The sequence below is a fragment of the Lactuca saligna genome, chromosome 3, assembly GCF_052625555.1.
Source record: "Lactuca saligna cultivar CGN05327 chromosome 3, ASM5262555v1, whole genome shotgun sequence".
NCBI classification, from domain to species: domain Eukaryota; kingdom Viridiplantae; phylum Streptophyta; class Magnoliopsida; order Asterales; family Asteraceae; genus Lactuca; species Lactuca saligna.
This window is the reverse complement of record NC_136419.1, coordinates 124491430-124516305: the sequence shown is the minus strand read 5'-3', so window position 1 is coordinate 124516305 and position 24876 is coordinate 124491430.

Genomic DNA, 24876 nt, shown 5'->3' with positions numbered 1-24876 from the left:
CGAGTTGAAAAGTATATCCTTTTTGGTAGTAAATTGGTAAACGAGGTTTTCAGAAAATCCAATATTTTCTATAAATGATTCAAAAAGTTTCCAAAGTTGGAATGTGTTGGTATCTTTTGTACTTGAATGATAAAAACAACTTTGTATGAAAGATAATGTAGAAAACTGCAATGCACATATGAATCTCGTAAATCAATCTTGTTTTATACTTTTTATGTGAGTTTTATAACCATGCTATTGACACTGACGGCCGGTAACAACATTCTTCAGGTGTTGCAGTGTTATGACATTTGTCACCCTAGACATGTCGGTCTAACTATAGCTAGTAGTTTAGGTGCGGGGTTGTCAATCCCGTATAGATCTATACACAAGTATCACGCTCTCCCTCCAAGAGATTATGGTATATAATACAGGACTTGAAATGCATACATAAATGTACGTTGAAGTTTGAATATCTCACATTGCTTAGTATAAATAGATTTACAATGAAATGTCCTTACTTCTTTTGAAAGTGTTTCGTTTTCCAAGATGTATATGTAAAATGTACGACTGACTCGTTAACTATACCCATTATAGTTTTTCAGATACTATGTTCCATTTGGTGAAAATAACTTTGTGATATAATAGATCTTGTATACATAAAGTTGTTTGTATCGATATTCGAAGATAGAAATTTCATTTATGTTTATAAAACGATACTTTAACGTGTAATGTACTTGTATTCCCCCCCTAAAACATGAAAAGAATTGAAAAGTAGGGGTATGAACTCACTCGTTAGGTTTGAAGAGGGAGGCTAGAGTTGAGTAGAACTTCGACCGCGGATAGTTGCGTCGTCGGGCTCTTCGGGGATCTCTGCAGGGTAAATCTTTCTTCGGGGGCTCGAGTGCGGAAACCGAGGTGAGGGAATGGTCTCTGGAGCTTAGAGGTATGGGAAAATGACTGAGGAATTGTGAATGGTGTGCAAAAACTCGAAGCTTATGCCATCTATTTATAGGGCTGGAAACCCCGTACGCGGCGCGTACCTCCGAAGTACGATGGGCGTAGGCAGTACGCGGGGCGTACCTCGGTTATGCGGGGCGTAACAATGCGTCATGGCTTACGACTCCTGGCTAGCTAAGAGTAGAGTGGGCGGGCCGATGGGACTCGACTCTGGGTCTAGTATGCGGGGCGTACTCCCAAAGAACGCGGGTTTAATCCGGCCTGTCCTCTTCTAAATTTCGTAACTTTCGCGTACGAGCTCTGCTTTTCGTGTTCTTTATATCCACGCGTAGGTGAGATTATGCTCTAAAACTTTCCTTTAGACTCCGTTGGCTAGTTTTGACTTTATTTTTAATGACATATTTTTAAATAGGCTGGGCCTCCTAAAGTTCGTTAAAGATTTATAGGTTCTTTATTCGGCGTCGGTTTCCGTTTGTCTTTTTATCAATTTGCTCCTATTGTGGAGATCTTCAACTCTCATTTAGATTGCGTTAGCTAATTAACACTCGATCCTCAATTCGAGTTTTTAGCCCTCTACTACTATTACGAAACTTTGAAAATTCGTAAATTCTTCATACGAGGTCCAATTTGGGCGATCTTTTTATGCACGCTCACCTTTGAACGAGATCTACGATTTTTGTTTAGATACTTAAGGCTAAAATGCATATTATTGAGATTTTTCTTTTTACATCAAATAATGTTTTAACGGCGTGTCGTAAATATACGAGTGGTTATAATTTCTTCCATATAACCCAGTTTTGAGCGTTCTTTATGTTTTCGGAAACCTTGACACGTTATCTAATATTTAATGCACCCCAACTTAGATATTTGAATACTTTATTTTCAAGGTTAATTTATTTGTATTTGACTTTTGAATGTTACAATGCTTTTGGAAAATATAGGTTTGTCACATCATCCCCCTGTTAAGGGAATTTCGTCCCGAAATTTAATCTAAGATAGAGTTTACAGTTTAGGAAAAAGATGCGGGTACTTTTGTTTCATCTGATCCTCTCGCTCCCAGGTGTATTCAGGTCCTCGCTTGGCGTTCCAGCGTACCTTTACGATAGGTATGCGGCTTTGTTTTGTCCTTTTGACTTCCCGATCTATGATCTCTACTGGTTCCTCTACATATTGGAGGTTTTCATTTATTCCAATTTCGTCTAGAGGGACGACAAGGGTCTCATCGGATAAGCACTTCTTTAGGTTTGATACGTGAAAGGTGGGGTGTACGTTGTGGAGTTCCTGAGGTAGTCTAAGTTTGTAAGCCACTGGACCGATCCTGGCAAGGATCTCAAATGGTCCGATGTATCTAGGGTTCAGTTTCCCACGTTTTCCGAAGCCTATTAATCCTTTCCACGGTGAGACTTTTAGTAGGACACGGTCTCCAACCTGGAATTCCAAGGGTTTTCGTCTCTTATCTGCATAACTCTTTTGTCTATCCCTTGATGCCTTTAGACGTTCTCGGATTTGAACAATCTTCTCCGTAGTTTCCCTTATGATCTCTGGTCCAATGAGCGTGTTGTCAGTTGCTTGTCCTCTTGCTAGTTGTGTGTCTCCCACTTCGGCCCATCATAAAGGTGACCTACACTTGCGGCCATAGAGGGCTTCGAACGGGGCAGCTTTGATACTGGTGTGGTAGCTATTGTTGTACGAGAACTCGACCAAGGGTAGATGCGTGTCCCATGCTTTGCCAAAGTCGATTACGCAAGTCCTCAGCATGTCTTCTAGGGCTTGTATGGTTCTCTCGCTCTGGCCGTCGGTTTGTGGGTGATAAGCGGTACTCATGTCTAGTCTTGTCCCCAAAGCTTTTTGTAGCGACTGCCAGAACCTTGAGGTGAATCTACTATCTTGGTCCGAGATAATGGATACGGGCACACCATGCAGTCGTACAATTTCTCTGAGGTATGTCCTTGTTAACTTCTCCAATTTATCCGTCTCTTTGATTGGTAGGAAATGCGCTGATTTAGTTAATCTGTCGACAATTACCCAAATGGTGTCGAGTCCGCTTGTCGTTTTGGGTAACATGGTTATGAAATCCATGGTTATCCGCTCCCACTTCCATTCGGGTATTTCTGGTTGTTGTAATAAACCCGAAGGCTTTTAGTATTCTACCTTGACCTTAGCGCACGTCAGACATTTACTTACATAGGTAGCAATTTCGGCTTTCATGTTCGGCCACCAGTACAACTTTTTGAGGTCGAGATACATCTAATCGGATCTGAGGTGTATGGAGTATCGTGTCTTATGGGCTTCATTCATGATAACTTCCCTAAATCCTCCAAACTTCGGTGTCCAAATCCTATCCATGAAATAATGAACTCCATCATTCTTGACTTCAAGCTTCTTATCCATTCCCCTTAAAGCTGTTGGATTAATGTCTAAGTCCATAACTATAATTGGTAAGACTTGACCCGACCCGGCATGGTCCATTTGGGTTGCATGGCATCATGCACTTGGATAGACTATAATGAGAGAAATAAGACACTTACAGTTATTAATATATTATAAGTTCTAGTATATTAATAATAAGAATAATGAGATTATTTAATTAGTATTGATCAAGAATTAATCTAGAATTAATTAAGTGATCAAAAGAAGACTAATTAAATATATGGGTTGATTGTGTAAATCATTCATTCTTATATATGTGGGCTTGTGATCCAAGATTCCTTATGTTGAACTAAGTCCATGGGGTGACCCATGGATACTCCATGGAGGTTAAAATCCATGGAGCATAAGGAATGGGTAAAGTCATGAGTTACATGGTGTAACCCTAATAGCCACCATATAAAAGAAACCCATGGCTCAAGAAATCATGACTACACAATGTGTATGTATGAGGGCTACACGATTTCATGAAGGGTTCTAATTTCTCTCTAAGTTATTCCAAGTGCTTATGGTGTTGTGTGAACCATTTGAGGTGTCACACTTGGGGCACTAGGCACTCAAGCTTCATGAAGACAAGCACTATCAAAGAGGTATGTATTCTATCTTGTTATATCCATTATTTTGTATGCTAGATTAGGATAATACCTTGGATGTTCATATTTGCATGTATAATAGAGAAAACATAGATCCAAGGTATTTAGGGTTGCATGTACACTTAGGAGTGTTAGAATGCTCATAACCCAACAGTGGTATCAGAGCCTAGGCTTGTTTTCTTGTTATACCTGCAATAGAAGCTGAAAAATCGAGTTTTGATGCTGTCAGCCCAGCTGACTCGCCGAGTCCATGAAGGGACTCGACGAGTCCAAGGCAAAATGCATCCAACTCGCCGAGTTGTGTTCATGCACTCGACGAGTTGGACCCCAGACAGCATATCTTCGAGGTTTGTGGCTAGAAATGGACTAGGAACATTACCCTAAGTTGTTTTGAACTTATAAACTTGTTTTTAAATGTGGTAATGTTCATGCTAATCCATTTTCAAAGATAATTGTCAATAGATTCATGTTTTGTATTAGTTTAAAGGTTAGACTAATTACATGAAAAAGTTTGATTTGAATTATCTTGTTCTTATGAGTTGCTTAGATTAATAGAAAAGTTGAGTGAAAAGTTGTTTTCAATCCAAATTAATCTAAGAGTTGATTCTAAAATGTGTTTTTGTAACTTGTCTTCAAGTTATATGAAAAGTCACATTTAAGTTTCATAAAAACTCATAAAGGTTGGCAATGGTTACAAAAGATGAAGAGTCTTGTCCTTATGTTATGGAGGTTCAAGAGTCACTTCATTAATAAATAAATAAATAAAAATATGTAACCTTAATTAATTCCATAAGTTATAAAATAAAGAAAAGATTAATTCTTTATTAGTTTAAAGTCTTCCATAATCTGTCCACAAGTTATGGAACTTGAAGAGTTTTTGGATTAAAACTACTTTAAATACATAAGTTATGGAATTAATTAGTTTTGAATAGTTTCAAAACTTGCCCTCAAGTTTTGGAATTTGTAAAGTTTTCTCTTATGAATACTTTAATTCCAAGTTAGCCCTTAGAATTTTAAAAGTTAAAATTCAACCCTTATACTTTATAATATTATAAGTTAATAATATATATATCTATAAGAGTAAAGTCGGTCTTACCGCTAGTACGCCTCATTCACGAAGCCGGTCTATAAGGTGGGTATAAGGTTGTTGCCTATAAAATGGCAACTTACTAGGTGTCCACTCTCACCCACCGCTTGCTTGACTGGTGGAGGGTCGTTAGCCGAACGGGTTTGACAGGACTATAATTCTCCCTTCATTAAAAAGTATTAATGATAAATACTAAGTAACTAAACTCTTAATAATACCCAATCTTAGTTACTTAGAAAAAATGTGAATAAGGTGCTAATCCACGAAATTACACTTTGCACTTTGTTTGAGTCGGTTAGTGGAGCGCGTGTGGTTAACCGGCACACTAACTCGTATTTAACAAGGTAGGCAAAGGGTAACTTAATGTTTATCATAGTATCGATGGAGCGTGTGTGGTTAACCGGCACATCGATTGAGGGATAAACACTTAAGGGTACCAAGTAATTTGCATGGTTACTTCACACCTTGTTTTGTGATCCTCGGCATCCCAGTCACAAAACCTGAAGGGCACACTCGAGATTGAAACATGCCATTGAACAGTTCAATGAATCTCAAAAGATCTAGGAGTTTCAAAACCAATTAAAACCTAATAATACATTTCGTTTATCTTGGTGGAAATTGGTGAATCGTCATTCACCTACCTTCAAATTGTTTTATAGCTTGGATTACGGCATACCTCTTCTAAGTTATAAAATAGTTTGTTGGGTCCTAGCCTTAATATTTTCATATTGGGTGTCATATTAAGGACTCAAAGATCAACTATCTTGAATATCTCCCATAACATGTCTGGATTAGACATTTATGATCTTCCCAAATCTCTTGAAACAAGCTTTCCTAAATGAAGATGATGTCCCATGGATATCATACTTCTCTCTCCTCTTCCAATTATTCTCCCTAACCCACAAGTTCTTGAAAAATTTAAGGTCACTCGAACCCTATTGGCAAGACAAGGTCTAGGTGTGATCACATCTTGGAGATGTAGTCACATATTGACAAGTCAGGAGAGTTGGGTGTCAATGTCTTGAGAAAGTTGGTGGTTCAATCACTTTCTAAGTTACATAGTGAGTTCTTTCGGAACACCTATGAAATAGACTATGACAAGAACCTTAATGATCTTATCTATTGTTAAGATCAACTTCCTGAAACTTTATGGACATTAACAATGGTGACACTGGAAATACAGAAAAAGCATTCTCTTCCCAATGGAAAGGGATCAGCCATAGTCAACTCGGTTGAACAAATGGTAAAGAGAAAAACTAAGTCTGTAATAGTCCTGTGTACCATTATCAAAGGGTCCATATGTTTATATTGCCAAAGTAAGGGTCATTAGTTGCGAAGCTGCCTAATTTACCTAAGGATGTTAAAGTCAATAAGATTGACTCTACTTCAGGTAAAAGTCCATTAATCTAACTCTGTTAAGTTTCTATTTTCAGATTCCTGATACATGATGTGACTGGGTCACATGGTAATGTTTTAAGAATCAAAGAAAAGTAAAGGAACTTAAAGAAAGAATATGCTGAATCTGATCGCATAGATGGATTTCTATCGCGTAGTTTGAAGATCGGATTCTTGAGCTACTTCTTAGGAGTTATGAGATATTGCTAAGGAATGGACAACAACAAGTTTTCGTATGGATTGTAAGGATAAGTTTTTCCGCATAGTTTTAAAATAAAAAGAAAATTTTGATTTTATTTATTTTAAAATATCCTTACAATGGCATTTGAGAAAAAAATTGTTGCTTATACGATTCCATTAATAGCAAGAGTGGAAATATGAAATTGATTCTTTCATTTGTGGTAATGTCTAAATTTACCAAATAAGGAAAGACTCTCATCATCCAAAGTCTCAATTGGACCGGGACTTGGAATCATGCAAGTTGTATAGCATGATGAATGAGAACTTTCGAGTATTGGAAAAATTAAGACTAATTACTTGTTCACATGGATGTGTGAGTCAAGTAATGGACTAACGGATCGAGCATATAGTCATGTGCACTGATTAAGTCCACCACAAAAGATGTAAGGCTATTCGTCATAGTTTACTAAAGCTCAGTAAATATGATTATACTTACAAGCTTAAGTGTAACTCTGAGAGATTGGAAAAGGTTCCAATGCATAGCAGAGCGGATAAGAAGAATCAAATTAGGCAGAAGGATAAAAGTTTCTCAAATCTGAAAAGATGGGAGAGTACTTTAGTATCAGCTTTGTGATCATCTTAATGATTAAGAAACCATAGCACAATTAGTTCTCTAAGGAAATCTTAGTGCATTCTTATGACTAAGAAGAGGAACTTGAATTGTTGAAATGGTTAAATCAAGAAGATGAGTCATACTTCGTTCCACAAAAATTTTTAGAGTTATACTCCAAGATTGTAATTTGAGTGACATGTCTTAAAGAAGGTTTAAAACACTTGACAAATGTAAGAGTAAAAGTTTCCTACTCTTGTACATTTGAAATTGGTAAGTTGTGATGTTTTGGATAAAACAAAGACCAACTTCGGCCAATTGTGTGAAGTGTTTGTCTTGATTAGAATCCACACTATCTCTTGGATGTTTGACAAGGAAGTCTTATAGGTCAAGAGGACAGTGGGAGTCTTAAAGGTCTTGAAATTCTCAAGAACTAATCAAGAATGAAACCTGAAGTTCTTCACTAGCACACGACTTGAGGTTTATAACCTATCGCGTTGACATATTCTGTGCCCATTCTAGTTAAAGTTGGCTTTGCATATGAGTTCTTAGAGTTCTCAATGTGTTGCACAACAACTTGGAAGCAATGGTAGGCCCTTGAGCTGCCAGGTGGCAAGAAATTAAGATTGAGTTCAATCCATATGGTTTTGGATTTGTCATTATCCTTGTCTTGTGATTATGGTTTTGACAAATTCATATGGGTAGGAACTCATACACCAATAAATCTAAGTGTCATAAGGTTTCTCTCTGATTCATGAAAATGATGGTGAGGAAACACTTCCACTAAGTAGATTTTAGCAAGATAGCAATTGGGATATTTGCATTCTCAAAGTCGTTAGTGGAGCGTGTGTGGTTTACCGGCACACTAACTTGGACTTGTGAGAAATGGCAAAGGTCAAAACGATCAAGACTATGATTATGACATCCCTTTTCATAGTTCTTAAAATTGTTTTGACACACCCATGAGCTATCTAAGGGAAGGTGTATGTTTTTGATAAAGTCTTATCAAAACAATCTAGTATCAAAAATCTGAACTTTGGTAAGAAAGTCAATAAAGTATTGATTTCTAGAAGTCCAGCTGATTTCTGAGTACATGTCAAAGCTAGTGGGAGCATAAGTGTTATGCTAATAATCATCATGTTAGTGGGAGCATGATAACTACGATAAGTATTGCAAGCTAGCAATGTTAATTATAGAAAACAAAATGTTTCAATTGGGAAAAGTTGTTTTGCTATAATTAAGGGAGAGGAAATTATACTTCATCTCAAATCTATAAGCTTAGATCGTGAGGTTTAAATCATTTAGTCAAGGATATATATGAATTTCATGTTGGAATGGCTCAACATAAGGAAATTCTGTATATGGGTCCATTATTTGCGTTCTTAAATTCGATTATGATTACGGCATCCCTTTTCATAATCTGAATTATGAAAACATGGCAAATAGAAATGGAAATGTTATAGCAAAAGATTGGTTTAGTCTTTATGTGAGACATCATGAATCGTGTCCCATATGCTTCGGATATAGGACCGATTACATGTGCTATATTCATCCTTTCTAAAATTTTCCAAATGTCTAGGGTATTAAGAAGGGAAAAGGTTTAGAACTGGATATGACTAAAAGGATTAAACAATTGTCGAGGACAATCTAAGGTTTACCAAAGACTGGTTTCTCAAGGACAATTGGAAGTATAGTAATAATTCTGGAAGGACCATATTGACATAATCTGTAAGGAGTCAACTCTTGTTCAGAAGTGATAGTCAAAATGGAATCTGGAAATGTTTCAAAGTTAGAATTTTCAATCTGTGTAAGATTAAGGAAATTTAATGCAAGAAGGATGTTTCCAAGGAGTTGATCTCCTTTGGAATACTCTGTAATGATTTTTGCCAAGTCTTTGTGAATTTGTGCATAATCGTTACAAGAGGATCAATGCATATAAGTTTAGAATCTAACAGATTTCAGTAAATGACATGAATTTGGAATTCTTGCATTTGCAGTAAGGATCGTGAAAAGAGAATCATTGAAGTTATGTTCATTTGATCTAGTTCACAAAGTAAAGATCATAGACAAACATAGTATGCATACTTGGTGTATGGCATGACTAGTGTTTAGAAAACATAGTGTGCATGCTTGGAGCATGGGACAACTATTGTTTTAAATTCAAGAATAATGTTGATAGCTGAAACAATATACAATAAATAATGTGTAATCATATGGTGATAAATAAAAAGTGTTTTATTTATATTCATAAGTTCTGAGACCATATTGGATTCAATTATTATTGTGTTTCACTTTGCATGTTTTGACTTCCCGAATAAACTAGGTTATTCTTCCGGAATGACTAAGTTATTCAAACCATCCACAGTCGGTCATATGTTGGAAGTAGATATGAATTAAGACTGTCATGGGTTGGCTTGTAGAGGTCTAAGTTGTTGGACAAAGGGCTACAACACTCATGAGTGCTCATAAGTTCTGAGTATTGGATTCAACCCGCGCTCATTGGAATCACTTCATGGATTTTATCACGAGTGATCATGAGACGATAATATCTTATATTCTTCAAACCTAGAGATATGAGTTGTTACTATGAGTTGGTTGTACATTGATTGCACGAAACTGCATTTGGTAACTCGGTGCTATAAAACGTGCCTTTGTGTATGATTCAACAGGTAGTAGAACAAGCCATATGAGTCGAAGTTTATCCATTCCTTTTACCTTCGGGATAAAAGCGATATCTGTGGGCCCCTCGATGATTTGGTGATGACAAATGGAAGTGCTCGGCCGGGCCAGGACTGATTTGATTTGTTCAATTAGTCAGTCGTCATAAATCGGAAATCGGGAAACAACTAATGGATAGAGAGAATGATTATAATCCATGTCTCAGTCCATATGATATCTAGAATGGAGGAATATATGATCCCTTATCTAATGGACAAGTCATTGACAAAGATTAGAGTTCATCTACAAGGTCAGAGTTCGACAGAAGCTTTTGAGAGCTACGATTGCTAGTTGGTTCCTGAAGTCATACGCAATAATAGTTTTAGACTTATCCAAGTGGGAGACTATTGGATTAATGTCTAAGTCCATAACTATAATTGGTAAGACTTGACCCGACCCAGCATGGTCCATTTGGGTTGCATGGCATCATGCACTTGGATAGACTATAATGAGAGAAATAAGACACTTACGGTTATTAATATATTATAAGTTCTAGTATATTAATAATAAGAATAATGAGATTATTTAATTAGTATTGATCAAGAATTAATCTAGAATTAATTAAGTGATCAAAAGAAGACTAATTAAATATATGGGTTGATTGTGTAAATCATTCATTCTTATATATGTGGGCTTGTGATCCAAGATTCCTTATGTTGAACTAAGTCCATGGGGTGACCCATGGATACTCCATGGAGGTTAAAATCCATGGAGCATAAGGAATGGGTAAAGTCATGAGTTACATGGTGTAACCCTAATAGCCACCATATAAAAGAAACCCATGGCTCAAGAAATCGTGACTACATAATGTGTATGTATGAGGGCTACACGATTTCATGAAGTGTTCTAATTTATCTCTAAGTTATTCCAAGTGCTTATGGTGTTGTGTGAACCATTTGAGGTGTGACACTTGGGGCACTAGGCACTCAAGCTTCATGAAGACAAGCACTATCAAAGAGGTATGTATTCTATCTTGTTATATCCATTATTTTGTATGCTAGATTAGGACAATACCTTGGATGTTCATATTTGCATGTATAATAGAGAAAACATAGATCCAAGGTATTTAGGGTTGCATGTACACTTAGGAGTGTTAGAATGCTCATAACCCAACAAAAGCTTCCCCTGCCACATTCTCAGAAGTTAAGGCTTCTATTTGAGTTTCATTGATTTGTGTGGACAGGTGTGAATGGATTGTCATGGTTAAAGACTTCACTCTGCGGCCCGAGTATTCCTTCCGGCTGAGTGCATCGGCCACTACGTTAGCTTTTCAGGGATGGTATTGAATCTCGCATTCATAATCATTTAGTAGTTCTACCCACCGTCTTTGTCTCATGTTGGGTTCTTTCTGGCTGAGGATATGTTGGAGGCTATTATGGTCAGTGAAGATCGTACATTTCGTGCCGTAGAGGTAGTGTCTCCATATCTTTAGAGCGAAGACGACTGCTCCTAGCTCAAGATCGTGCGTTGTGTAGTTCACTTCATGCATCTTTAGTTGCCTTGAGGCATAGGCGATGTCCTTCCCTCGTTGCATCAGGACACACCCGAGTCCTTGGTTTGATGCATCGCAATAGACCACGAAGTCCTCCGTTCCTTCTGGCGGGGTTAGGATGGGTGCACTACATAATGCTCGTTTTAGCGTTTGAAACGCGGCGTCTTGTTTTTCTCCCCAGTCGAAGGTCACATTCTTCTGAGTTAGTGTGGTGAGTGGCTTGGCAATCTTGGAGAAATTTTGTATGAACCTTCGGTAATACCCGGCGAGTCCCAAAAATTGCCGGATCTCTGTAGGGGTTCTTGGAATCGTCCAACTCTCGATTGCCTTGATCTTCGAGGGATCCACATGTATTCCCTCCTTGCTTACTACGTGTCCTAGGAAATCCACCTCCGGAATCCAAAATTTGCACTTTGAAAAATTTGCGTAAAGTTTCTCTGCCCTTAATGTTTCCAGTACTTGGTGGAGATGTTGGCTGTGTTCTTCCTGGCTTCTTGAATAGATGAGTATATCATCTATGAACACGATCACGAATTTATCCAGGAAGGGACGACATACTCGGTTCATCAAGTCCATAAACACTGCTGGAGCATTCGTCAATCCGAAGGGCATTACCATGAATTCGTAGTGACCATAACGTGTTCGGAAAGCCGTTTTGGGGATGTCACCTTCCAGTACTCATAGTTGGTGATAACCAGATCTTAGGTCTATCTTTGAGAAGCAGCTTGCTCCCTGTAGTTGGTCGAACAAATCGTCTATGCGTGGAAAGGGATATCGTTCTTGATTGTGAGTTTGTTCAGCTCCCGATAATCGATGCACATGCGAAAAGACCCATCTATGTTTTTCACGAATAGGACTGGTGCTCCCCATGGTGAGAAGCTTCGTCTGATGAATCCCTTGCTCAACAGCTTGTTCAATTGACTGGACAATTCTTGCATCTCAGCTGGAGCTAAACGGTAAGGGGACTTTGCTACTGGGGTAGCTCCGGGGATTAAGTCGATTCTGAATTCGACTTGACGTTCCGGTGGGATTCCTGGAAGATCTTCTGGGAAAATGTCTGGGAAGTTTCAGACTTCCGGAATGTCTTTAATGTTCTTTGGTTCTTGCATCTGGTCTACTACGTGTGCTAGAAAGGCATGGTATTCCTTGCGAAGATATTTTCGTGCTTTAACACAGGAGATGATTTGCAAATTTGAACTAGGTTTGTCTCCATATATTATAAGATTTTCACCGTTGGGCAGATTTAGATGAATGGCCTTTTCATGGCAAAGAATATCGGCATGGTGAAGACTCAACCAGTCCATACCGATGATTATATCAAAACTTCTTATCGAAATGGGCATAAGGTCGATTTGAAATAAGTGTTCGTTTAAATTTAATGTGCACCCTACGTACATATCACTTGTGCTTTCTGTTTTTCCATTAGCCATTTCTACAGTGAATATTTTATTAAGTGGTTGGGGTCTTTGGTTAAGTAGGTGTTTGAATTTATGACTCACAAAACTTCTCTCCGCACTGCAGTCAAAGAGTATGCATGCATAAATGTTGTCGAGGAGAAACGTACCCATAACTACTGTTGGATCAGTTATTGCTTCATTTTGACCTATCGCCAACACTCTCCCAATACCACCAACATTCCTTGTCTTGGGGCAGTCCCTCTTGAAATGCCCAGTTTCTCCACATCCATAACATGCTTGGCTTATCCCAGTACCGGGAACTTGAGTGATTGGTCGCGCTGGCGCTTTACAGAAACGGGCAGTGTGCCCTTTCCTGTCGCAGTTCTTACAGTGCATCTCACGGCAATTACTGTGGTGATGGTAGTTGCATTTGCTGCACTTGGGCAGGTTCCCTGCATATTGTTTTGTTGGCGCCGGGGTAGTAGGAGTTGTGGCGGGAGCAGTAGTAGCATGAACCGCCACCATTTGTTTCTTTGAAGGTTCTTGCGAGGTTTGCCCCTTCGTCTTGTTCTAGAATTTCTTCTTGTTGTTGTTGTTGGCATTGATCTCATTGTTGTTGTTCCCTTTGGTTGGTTCAGCTACAATAGTGGCGACTCTTTGGCAGACGCCATTATCAACGAGAGATTCCGCCAGTTCTTAGGCGCTGTTGAAGGTCATGGGTTTGGAAGCTAACACACTTCCTCGAAGTTGGGGTGATAGTCCCCAGATGTACCTCTCGACCCTTTGGCTTTCCAGGGTCTGTATTCTTGGGCAAAGTGTTATCAAATCACTGAACCTGTTGGTGTAACCTGCTATGTCCGAGCCTACCATCGAAAGGCTCCACAGTTCCTGTTCAAGCTTTTGAATCTCGCATCTTGGGCAGTATTCCCGAAGGAGCATTCGCTTCAAGTTTTCCCAACCCATGGAGTTCGTCACCACTAGGGTTAGTGTATTGACGTGGCTGTTCCACCATATCAAGGCGCGTTCAGAGAATGTACAAGCAGCAAACTTTACTTTGCTCTCTTCAGGGCATCCGCAAATTTCGAATACAGCTTCTGTTTTTTCTATCCATTGAGATAGAGCTAATACTCCCCCAGTTCCGTGAAAGGGAATAGGTTTTCCATTTGTAAAGTCCTTGTAAGTGCAGACTCCGGAACGGCCTTGGCTTGGGCCATTTGTAAAGCTGTTTATTCCTCCTCCTGACCCATTGTTGCTCATTTGAGCCATCGTCGCGGTTACAGTGGCTGTTACAGCAGTTTGGAACATAGCTGCATCCATAGTTGGAGGGGGTGGTGGAGGTGGTGCTGGAGTTGAGTTTCTGCGTGTTGATCTACGAGGAGACATGTTCTGGTAGAGAAAAATAAGAATGAATACTATAAGTTTCTAATGTTTGGACAATAGCGGGTTAGTTGTATTTTGTAACTTGTTTTGACTTTAGTTTATGGTTTTAGGGTAGGCATAGAAATTTTTAGTTAAACCCATAATTTTCCAAGAGGTATAATAAAGAAGTACTTTATATTAATATATATATTGGTCACACTTGTGGTGTGTTACATGTCTTGCTTGGGAAAATTTGACCTACCTAGAGGTCTCCGATCACAGTTACAAAAGGAAATAAGCGAAAAGAAAAAAAAAGACTTTTATCCGAAATCCTATTTTATAACAAAATTGATGAGGCTTGAACAAGCTCTATTTGCGATGTTTGGAGCTAGATTTGGCATCCAACCGTTTGACTCCCATTAGTCGCCTCTTGAGATCTGCTTGTTGTTCCTTCATATCTCTTATTTCAGCTAGAGCCGTTATCATTTGGTTCTGAAGTGTCCCCGTGTAGATTTGGGTATTCTCATGTAGTCCTTCCAAACGGCGGATATCAGCGGCGTTACCTTGGGTAGCAGCATTGATCTCGCGAACTCTGGCTGCTTATTGGTCCGCCTGGTAGTTCTGGTTAGCTATAGTGTTCACGACGACAGGAAGTGCTCGATCAGCTGAGCCTCCCCCACTGACGTTGTAAAAATCCCGACACATGCCGAATGGGGGGCGTACACCATACTGACGGCTCCAGTAGTAGAGGTGGCTTCCCCAAATGGGAATGGGTCCCGGTTGATATGGTCTGATTACGGGAGGATGAGGGATGGGAGGGTCGATTACTTCCGGTTCGGAGTCTGTTCCGCTAGAAACTTCCACGATCTCCTCGTCGACTTTGAATTCTTCTGCGACTTTGATTTCAAATTCTTCTTCGACTCCCTCCTCAAACTCTTCTTCGACCTCTTCTTCGATTTCCTCTGGGTCTTCCTCCGGGTCTTCTTCTATCCAGCCGTCGTTACCATGGGTTATGTAGTAGGGGTCTCCCGGTAAAGGAAATCCGGCCATTTGTCTGTACTGGGATAGAGGTATGAGATTTTTATAAGAAAAGAAATTTCTATTTAACGACTTCCTATGCCTATCTATATTTTTACGGAGCGCAAATATTTTATCGTTCAATTATTTTTAACAATAGACTTATAGTATTTCAATTTAGCGAATCTAGATTTTATAAGTTTTTGGCTTGTTGACTACTACGACCATTCCTCGATGTACATTGGTCAAATCCAGGATAAATATAGTTGATCAGGCTATATTTATTCTCGATTTGATTACATACCCCAATGCCCAATTGTGGTATCACAACTTGCCTTACTACTTTTTAGAAAAACTTGTCATGATACGAGACTGATACATGCGGGTAAAAATGTATATATTTAAAAGAAAATATATTTCTATGAGAATGTTTTGTCAGAGGGTTTTTGGTTCCCGTTGTATTTATAGTTTGTATATCTTATGTGGTTTGATATACTTAGTTCACTATAAACAATGCTCTGATACCAATCTGTCACACCCCCAAACCAGAATGGCGGAAACATTCGGGGGTGGATGACTTCACGTAGTATCACAACAATTGAATATTGTAAAGAATGTAACACAACCATCTATATATAATGAAAACGTATATTGTTGCGTTATACATGTTATCAAAAGAATATTACAATATGATGATAAATGTTCAATAATAAAAACATCCTTAGTGTTCCTTCTCCAAAAGCTGGTAGTTATCTGTATTACTTATTCCCTGAGAAATACAAGTGGTTTTGAAAAAGTGTCAACAATTAAGTTGGTGAGTTCATGAGTGTTTCGAGTTGAAAAGTATATCCTTTTTGGTATTAAATTGGTAAACGAGGTTTTCAGAAAATCCAATATTTTCTATAAATGATTCAAAAAGTTTCAAAAGTTGGAATGTGTTGGTATCTTTTGTACTTGAATGATAAAAACAACTTTGTATGAAAGATAATGTAGAAAATTGCAATGCACATATGAATCTCGTAAATGAATCTTGTTTTATACTTTTTATGTGAGTTTTATAACCATGCTATTGACACCGACAACCTCTAACAACATTCTTCAGGTGTTGCAGTGTTATGACATTTGTCACCCCAGACCTGCCGGTCTAACTATAGCTAGTAGTTTAGGTGCGGGGTTGTCAATCCCGTATAGATCTATACACAAGTATCACGCTCTCCCTCCAAGAGATTATGGTATATAATACAGGACTTGAAATGCATACATAAATGTACGTTGAAGTTTAAATATCTCACATTGCTTAGTATAAATAGATTTACAATGAAATGACCTTACTTCTTTTGAAAGTGTTTCGTTTTACAAGATGTATATGTAAAATGTACGACTGACTCGTTAACTAAACCCATTATAGTTTTTTCAGATAGTATGTTCCATTTGGTGAAAATAACTTAGTGATATAATATCTCTTGTATACATAAAGTTGTTTGTATCGATATTCGAAGATAGAAATTTCATTTATGTTTATAAAACGATACTTTAACGTGTAATGTACTTGTATTCCCCCCTAAAACATGAAAAGAATTGAAAAGTAGGGGTATGAACTAACTCGTTAGGTTTGAAGAGAGAGGCTAGAGTTGAGTAGAACTTCGACCGCGGATAGTTGCGTCGTCGGGCTCTTCGGGGATCTCTGCAGCGTAAATCTTTCGTCGGGGGCTCGAGTGCGTAAACCGAGGTGAGGGAATGGTCTCTGGAGCTTAGAGGTATTGTAAAATGATTGAAGAATTATGAATGGTGTGCAAAAACTCGAAGCTTATGACATCTATTTATAGGGTTGGAAACCCCCGTACGCGGCGCGTACCTCCGAAGTACGCTGGGCGTAGGCAGTACGCGGGGCGTAACAATGCGTCATGGCTTACGACTCCTGGCTAGCTAAGCATAGAGTGGGCGGGCCGTTGGGACTCGACTCTGGGTCTAGTACGCGGGACGTACTCCCAGAGAACGCGGGGCGTAATCCGGCCTGTCCTCTTCTAAATTCCGTAACTTTCACGTACGAGCTCCGTTTTTTGTGTTCTTTATATCCACACGTAGGTGAGATTATGCTCTACATTTTTCCTTTAGACTCCTTAGGCTAGTTTTGACTTTATTTTTAATGACATATTTTTAAATAGGCTGGGCCTCCTAAAGTTCGTTAAAGATTTATAGGTTCTTTATTCGGCGTCGGTTTCCGTTTGTCTTTTTATCAATTTGCTCCTATTGTGGAGATCTTCAACTCTCATTTAGATTGCGTTAGGTAATTAACACTTGATCTTCAATTCGAGTTTTTAGCCCTCTACTACTGTTACCAAACTTTGAAAATTCGTAACTTCTTCATACGAGGTCCAATTTGTGCGATCTTTTTATGCACGCTCACCTTTCAACGAGATATACGATTTTTGTTTAGATACTTAAGGCTAAAATGCATATTATTGAGATTTTTCTTTTTACGTCAAATAATGTTTTAACGGCGTGTCGTAAATATACGAACGCTTATCATTTCTTCCATATAACCCGGTTTTGAGCGTTCTTTATCTTTTCGGAAACCATGACACGTTATCTAATATTTGATGCACCCCAACTTAGATATTTGAATACTTTATTTTCAAGGTTAATTTAGTTGTACTTGACTTTTGAGCGTTACAATCCTTTTGGAAAATATAGGGTTGTCACAGTGTGCGGCTGGGGTGTGCGGCCAGAAGGTTGTGTGAGGCTGCACACAAGTGTGTGCGGTCGTACAGAGTGTGTGTGCGGCCGTACACAGGAGTGTGCGACCATACACTCCTCTTGTGAGTCCAATTGAAGTTTTTGCTCTTCACACTATGAAGATTTGAATGTGTGCTACCCCTCCCCCCCTCATGAAGGTGTGCGGCCGTACAACTTCATGGGATGATGAATATGATAAATATAATGAGTTTTAAGCTTGGGATTGAAGTGTTTACCACTACACTTAGCTTGAAGATGAAGTAGATCACGATTATGAAGTCTTCCAAGTGTTCTTGGTTAATGATTTAGAGAGGAAAAAGTAGAGAGAGGGAAGAGAACATCTAAATGAATGAATGAAGAGGTATCCATCAATAAATTGAATTGGGTGTGAGGTTGAGGGTGTTTGCGGTTGAGTGTGTGGCCGTACACACAGGTGTCTGGCCACACACACCTTATTTGTTGAGTTTTGGCCCGATTTTGTGATACTAAACACTCTCTAACCCTTCCTAAGACTCATATCTAAATTATACTAAGTCTAAAGCACCCATATGGAATCACAAGAGACAATGAACTCAAGTTTTAGTGCTGAAACACAGATGAATTACATGGATTAGAAGTTTCGGGTTATCACATTATCCCCCTGTTAAAGGGAATTTCGTCCCGAAATTCAAAATTAAGATACAAGTCAAGATACAAATCATGGATCTGGAAAGAGATGCGGATACTTCTGTTTCATCGAGTCTTCATGATCCCAAGTGAACTCCGGTCCCCGCTTGGCATTCCAGCGGACCTTCACTAACGGGATGCGGCTTTGCTTTGTACGTTTGGCTTCTCGATCCATGATTTCGATCGGTTCCTCCATGAAATCGAGGTTTTCATTGATGTCGATCTCGTCTAAAGGAATTACTAAGGTTTCATTGGATAGGCACTTCTTGAGATTTGAAACATGGAAGACGGGATGAATGTTACTGAGCTCATGGGGTAAACGAAGTTTATAGGCTACCGGACCGATCCTGGTGAGGAACTCGAAGGTTCCAATGTACCTAGGGTTAAGTTTCCCACGCTTTCCAAAGCGTACCGTGCCTTTACAAGGTGAGACTTTCAACAAGACACGGTCTCCAACCTAGAATTCTAGAGGTTTCCGACGGTTATCAGCGTAACTCTTTTGGTGATCACGTGAAGCTTTCAGTCGTTCTCGAATTTGGATGATCTTCTCGGTGGTTTCACGGATGATTTCAGGACCAGTGAGGGCACTGTCCGGGACTCGATTCTTGGCTAACTGTGTATCCCCAACCTCGGCCCAACACAGCAGAGATTTGCACTTGTGACCGTAAAGGGCTTCGAACGGGGCAGCCCTAATGCTGGTGTGGTAACTATTGTTGTACGAGAACTCGATCAAGGGTAGATGTGTGTCCCACGATTTTCCAAAATCATTAACGCATGCCCTAAGCATGTCCTCTAGATTTTGGATTATTCTCTCACTTTATCCATCGGTCTGAGGATGATACGCTGTGCTCATGTCTAGTTTGGTTCCAAGGGCTTTCTGGAGAGACTGCTAGAATCTGGAGGTAAACCTGCTATCTAGATCAGAGATAATGGATGCAGGTACACCGTGCAGTCGAACTACCTCTTGGATATAAATTCTCGCGAGTCTTTCCATTTTGAATGATTCTTTGATCGGAATGAAGTGAGCGGACTTTGTCAGATGATCGACAATTACCCAAATGATGTCGTACCCACTCAGACACTTGGGTAGTTTGGTGATGAAATCCATGGCAATCATCTCCCATTTCCATTCGGGTATCTCAAGCTGCTAGAGCAGATCCGAGGGTTTCTGATATTTGACTTTCACCTTGGCACAAGGTAGACACTTGCCCACGAACGTAGCTATCTCAGCTTTCATGTTTGGCCACCAATATTGTTTCTTGAGATCTAGGTACATCTTGTCAGAGCCCGGGTGAACAGAGTATCTGGTCTTGTGTGCTTCCTCTATAACAATCTCCCTGAATCCTCCGAACCTTGGAATCCAGATCCGATCCAGGAAGTAGTAGACTCGGTCACCCCTGATATCAAGTTTCTTTTCCATTCCTCTTAAGGCTTTGATCGACATGTTCTCGGGTTTGAGGGCTTCTAACTGGGCTTCTCGGATTTGCATGGGTAAGTTGGAACGGATGGTCATCGTCTGTTTCTGCAATTTGCGGACCGAACTTTCCTTTCGGCTAAGGGCATCTGCTACCACATTGGCCTTGCCGGGATGGTAACGGATTTCACACTCATAATCGCTGAGTAGTTCTACCCATCTTCGTTGCCTCATGTTCAAGTCTTTCTGGTCAAAGATGTGTTGTAGGCTCTTGTGATCAGTGAAGATTGTGCACTTTGTTCCGCAGAGGTAATGTCTCCAAATCTTCAACGCGAAGACTACGGCTCCTAGCTCCAACTCGTGTGTGGTATAATTGACCTCGTGTGCTTTCAACTGTCTAGAAGCATAAGCAATCACCATTCCTCTTTGTGTAAGCACACAACCTAAGCCTTGGGTAGACGCATCACAGTAGACAACGAAGTCATCTGTCCCTTCGGGTAGGTACAGAACAGGCGCGTTGCACAAGGCTTTCTTCAGCGTCTGGAATGCGGTTTCTTGTTTATCACTCCAACAAAAGGATACACCTTTCTACATTAGAGTGGTTAAGGGTTTGGCGATTCTGGAAAAGTTCTAGATGAATCTTCGATAATAGCCAGCGAGACCCAAGAATTGCCGGATTTCTGTGGGTGTCTTTGGTGCTGACCAATTCTCTATCGCCTTTATCTTGGAAGGATCTACATGAATACCCTCTTCGCTTACCCCGTGACCAAGGAAAGTTACTTTCCGAATCCATAACTCACACTTGGAAAATTTTGCGTACAACTTCTCGGATTTAAGCGTTTTCAACACTACCCTCAAGTGTTGTTTGTGGTTTTCTTCACTCCGGGAATAGACGAGTATGTCATCGATGAATACAATGAGGAACTTGTCCAGATAGGGACGATACACCCGGTTCATCAGGTCCAAGAACACTGCCGGTGCATTAGTTAGACCGAAGTGTTGGATAAGGTGTCTAAGTCCATAACTTATTTTGTATATACTTGACCCGACCCGACATGGTCCATTTGGGTTGCATTTCATCCAAACTATTTATGGATAATTTTATGAGAGTTATACACATATGTTTATTAATATATTGTAAGTTATAATATATTAATATGAAGTTATTTAATTAGTGTTAGTCTAAAATTAATTATCAATTAATTTAGAGATTAAAAGGAAGACTAATTAAATTGTGGGCTATTGTTTTATATGGTGTGGGCTAATACTCATTTGTTAATGGGCTAGGCTTATATGGAAGTCCATGGATGATCCATGGAGCTTTTAACCCATGGATCCTTGGGAAAGGAAAAGTCATGGGTTATTAGGGTTTCACCCTAATCATGTACACTATACAAGCATGCTTATGTTGCATGAAATAGCCACTAGTGACACTAGTGTGTGTGTTTGTGTGTGGCCGACTTTTTATGTGTACACTCTCTCAAAGTTTTCCAAGAGTTTGTGGTGATTTGTGATTCCATTTGAGGCATTCACACTATTGGTGCTTGGCCCTCAAACTCCTTAGGAATCAAACTCATCATCGAAAGGTATGTAATCTCATCTAATTCTTTTATGTTTAAAAGTACACCATACCATGTTAGATAGGTTATGAACCTTGGAAAATTATTATTTTGCATGTATTTAGACAAACATAGATCCAAGGTTTATTAGGGTTGCATGCACACTTAGGAAGTGTTAGATTGCTCAAAACCCAACAATGGTATCAGAGCCTAGGCTTGCTTGTTTGAATACTTGATGCAAATTGCTGAAAATCAAAGATTTTATGCTGTCTGCACAGCTGACTCGCCAAGTCCATGAAGGGACTCGACGAATCCAAGGCAAAAATCATCCAACTCGGCGAGTTGGTTCATGCACTCGACGAGTTGGACCCCCAGACAGCATATCTTCGAGTTTTGGTGCTGGAATTGGTCTAGAATCATTACCTTAAACTGTTTTGGACTCATAAAACTTGTTTTTGATGTGGTAATAATGATGGTGGACCAATTTCAAAGTTATAATCAAAATTTCAATTTTATATGTGTTCATATGATTCTTGAAATTGTTGATGTGGATGTTCATGTTCATATGAGTTTTGTTAGATCATAGGAATTATTTGCAAATTGTTTGTTAGTTAATTCTTGATCTTAATGTGTTTTAATGGAATTCTTAATTTGTCCTCAAGTTATGGAATTCCAAGAGCTTTTCTTTTAATTGTTTTTTTAAGAAGTTGTAGGTTACATTTTCTTGAAGAGTTTTTCCCATAAATGTTTTATGGACTCCATAACTTGTCCTCAAGTTATGGATTTCTAGGAGACTCTTCATTAAAAGCTTTAAAACACTTAATTAAAACTCATAAGTTATGAATATCCAAAAGTTTATGAATTGTTCAAAACTTGCCCTCGAGTTTTGGAACTTGTAAAGTCTCACACAAACTTTAATTCCATACCCTAGAAGTTTTAAAAGTTAAAATTCTACCCTTATACTATTATAAGATTAATGGTTAATTATATATATATGTATAAGAACAAGTCGTTTTACCGTTAGTAGGCCTCATTCACGAAGCCGGTCTATAAGGTGGGTATAAGGTTGTTGCCTATAAAATGGCAACTTAATGGGTGTCCACTCTCACCCACCGCTTGCTTGATCGGTGGAGGGTCGTTAGCCGAACGGGTAGGACAATGACTTTAAATTCTCATTAAAAGTATAATGAATATTATAAAGTAACTAAATATTTTTTTATTTAATTCCCAATCTTAGTTACTTTAGGAAAAATGTGAATTTGGTGCTAGCCCATGGAATTCACACTTTGTACCTTACCAAGTCGTTGGTGGAGCGTGTGTGGTTTATCGGCACACTAAATTGGACTAGTAAGGTTCACAAAGGGTGACTTAATGTTTGTCATAGATCAATGGAGCGTGTGTGGTTAACCGGCACATTGATTGGGTGATAATATTAAGGGTTCCAAGTGAATTGGTATGGTTATTCACACCTTGTTTTGTGATCCTCGGCATCCCAGTCACAAAATTTGAGAAGGCACACTCGAGATTGAAACATGCCATTGAAAAGTTCAATGAATCTCAAAAGATCTAGGAATTTGAAATCCAATTAGAACCTAACAAATTATTTAGTTTTTCATGGTGGAAATTGGTGAATCGTCATTCGCCTACCTTCAAATATTTTATAGCTTGGATTACGGCATCCCTCTTCCAAATTATAAAATATTGTGTTGGATCCTAGCCTTAATATTTCATATTGGGTGTTATATTAAGGATTTTGAATCAACTAACTTGATTTTCTCCCTTTATATATGTCTGGTTCATATAACTATGATCTTCCCAAATCTATTGAAGATGGTGTCCCTCAACATCATGCTTCACTTCCTCCACCGCCTCCAATTATTCTCCCTCCCCCACAAGTTCTTGAAAAGTTTAAAGTCACTCAATCCCTATTGGCAAGCATAGTCTATGTGTGCTCACATCTTGGAGATAAATTCACATATTGACAAGCCGGGAGAGTTGGGTGTCAAAGTCTCGTGAAAGTTGGATGTTCAATCACTTTCTTAGTAACGTAATGAGTCTTTTTGGGACTACTATGAGACAAACTATGACATGACCCTTAATGATGTTATCTATTTGCTTGGTGTTGTGGAATCAGCAATGATTTGGAAAACCAGTAAAGCAAATTTGATTAAAAGACCAACTTTCCAAGTCTTAAATGGACATTGACAATGGTAGCATTGGATATCTTGAAAAAAGATTTCTCTTCCCAATGGAAAGGGATCGGCCATAGTTAACTCGGTTGACCAAATGGTAAAGAGAAAGGATAAGTCTGAGATAGTCTCATGTGCCATTACCAAAGGGTCCATGTGTTTTCTTGCCAAAGGAAGGGGCATTGGTTGCGAAGCTGCCCTATTTACCTGAAAGATCATAAGATTGATCAAGTCAAAAAGTTTGACTCTACTTCAGTTAAAGTCCACTGACTAACTCTATTAAGTTTCTATTTGGAGATTCTTATTACATAATGTCAATGGGTCACATGTTGACGTTTTTAAGAATCAAAGAACAGATAGGAAGCTTAAAGTAAGTATATGTTGATTCTGATTGCGAAGGTGGGTTTCGATCGCATGGTTCGGTAATCAGAATTTTGAGTTGTTGCTTAAGAGTTATAATATATTGCTTATGAATAGATAACAACAAGGTTTTCATGTGGATTGTAAGGATAAGTTTTTCCGCAAAGTTTTAAAATAAAAGAAAAAAAAGGTTTTAATTTTATTTATTTTAAAAAATATCCTTACAATGCCATCTGTGGAAAATTGTTGCTTATATGTTTCCAGTAATAGCAATATTGGAAAGTGGATTTGATTCCTTCATTTGTGGTAGTGTCTAAATTTACCGAATGAAGAAAGTTTTTCATCACCCAAGTTTCAATTGGACAGAAACTTAGAATCATACAAGTTGTATTGTATGATGAATGAGAATTTTCATCTTTGAAAATTAAGACTAATTCTTTGATCACATGTATATGTGAGTCAATTGAAGGACTAAGGAATTAGGTACACTGGGTGTGCGCTAGTCAAGGTCCACTACAAAGATTGATTTGTCATGATTTACTAAAGATTAGTAAGTATGATTATACTTACAAGGTTAAGTATAATTCTGTAACATTGGAAAGGTTACAATGTATGACAAAACAAATGAGAAGAATCAAATTAGGCAGAAAGATAAAAATTTCTCAAATCTGAAAGGATGGGAGAGTACTCTAGTATCGTATTTCATGATCATCTTAATGATTATGAAACCATATCACA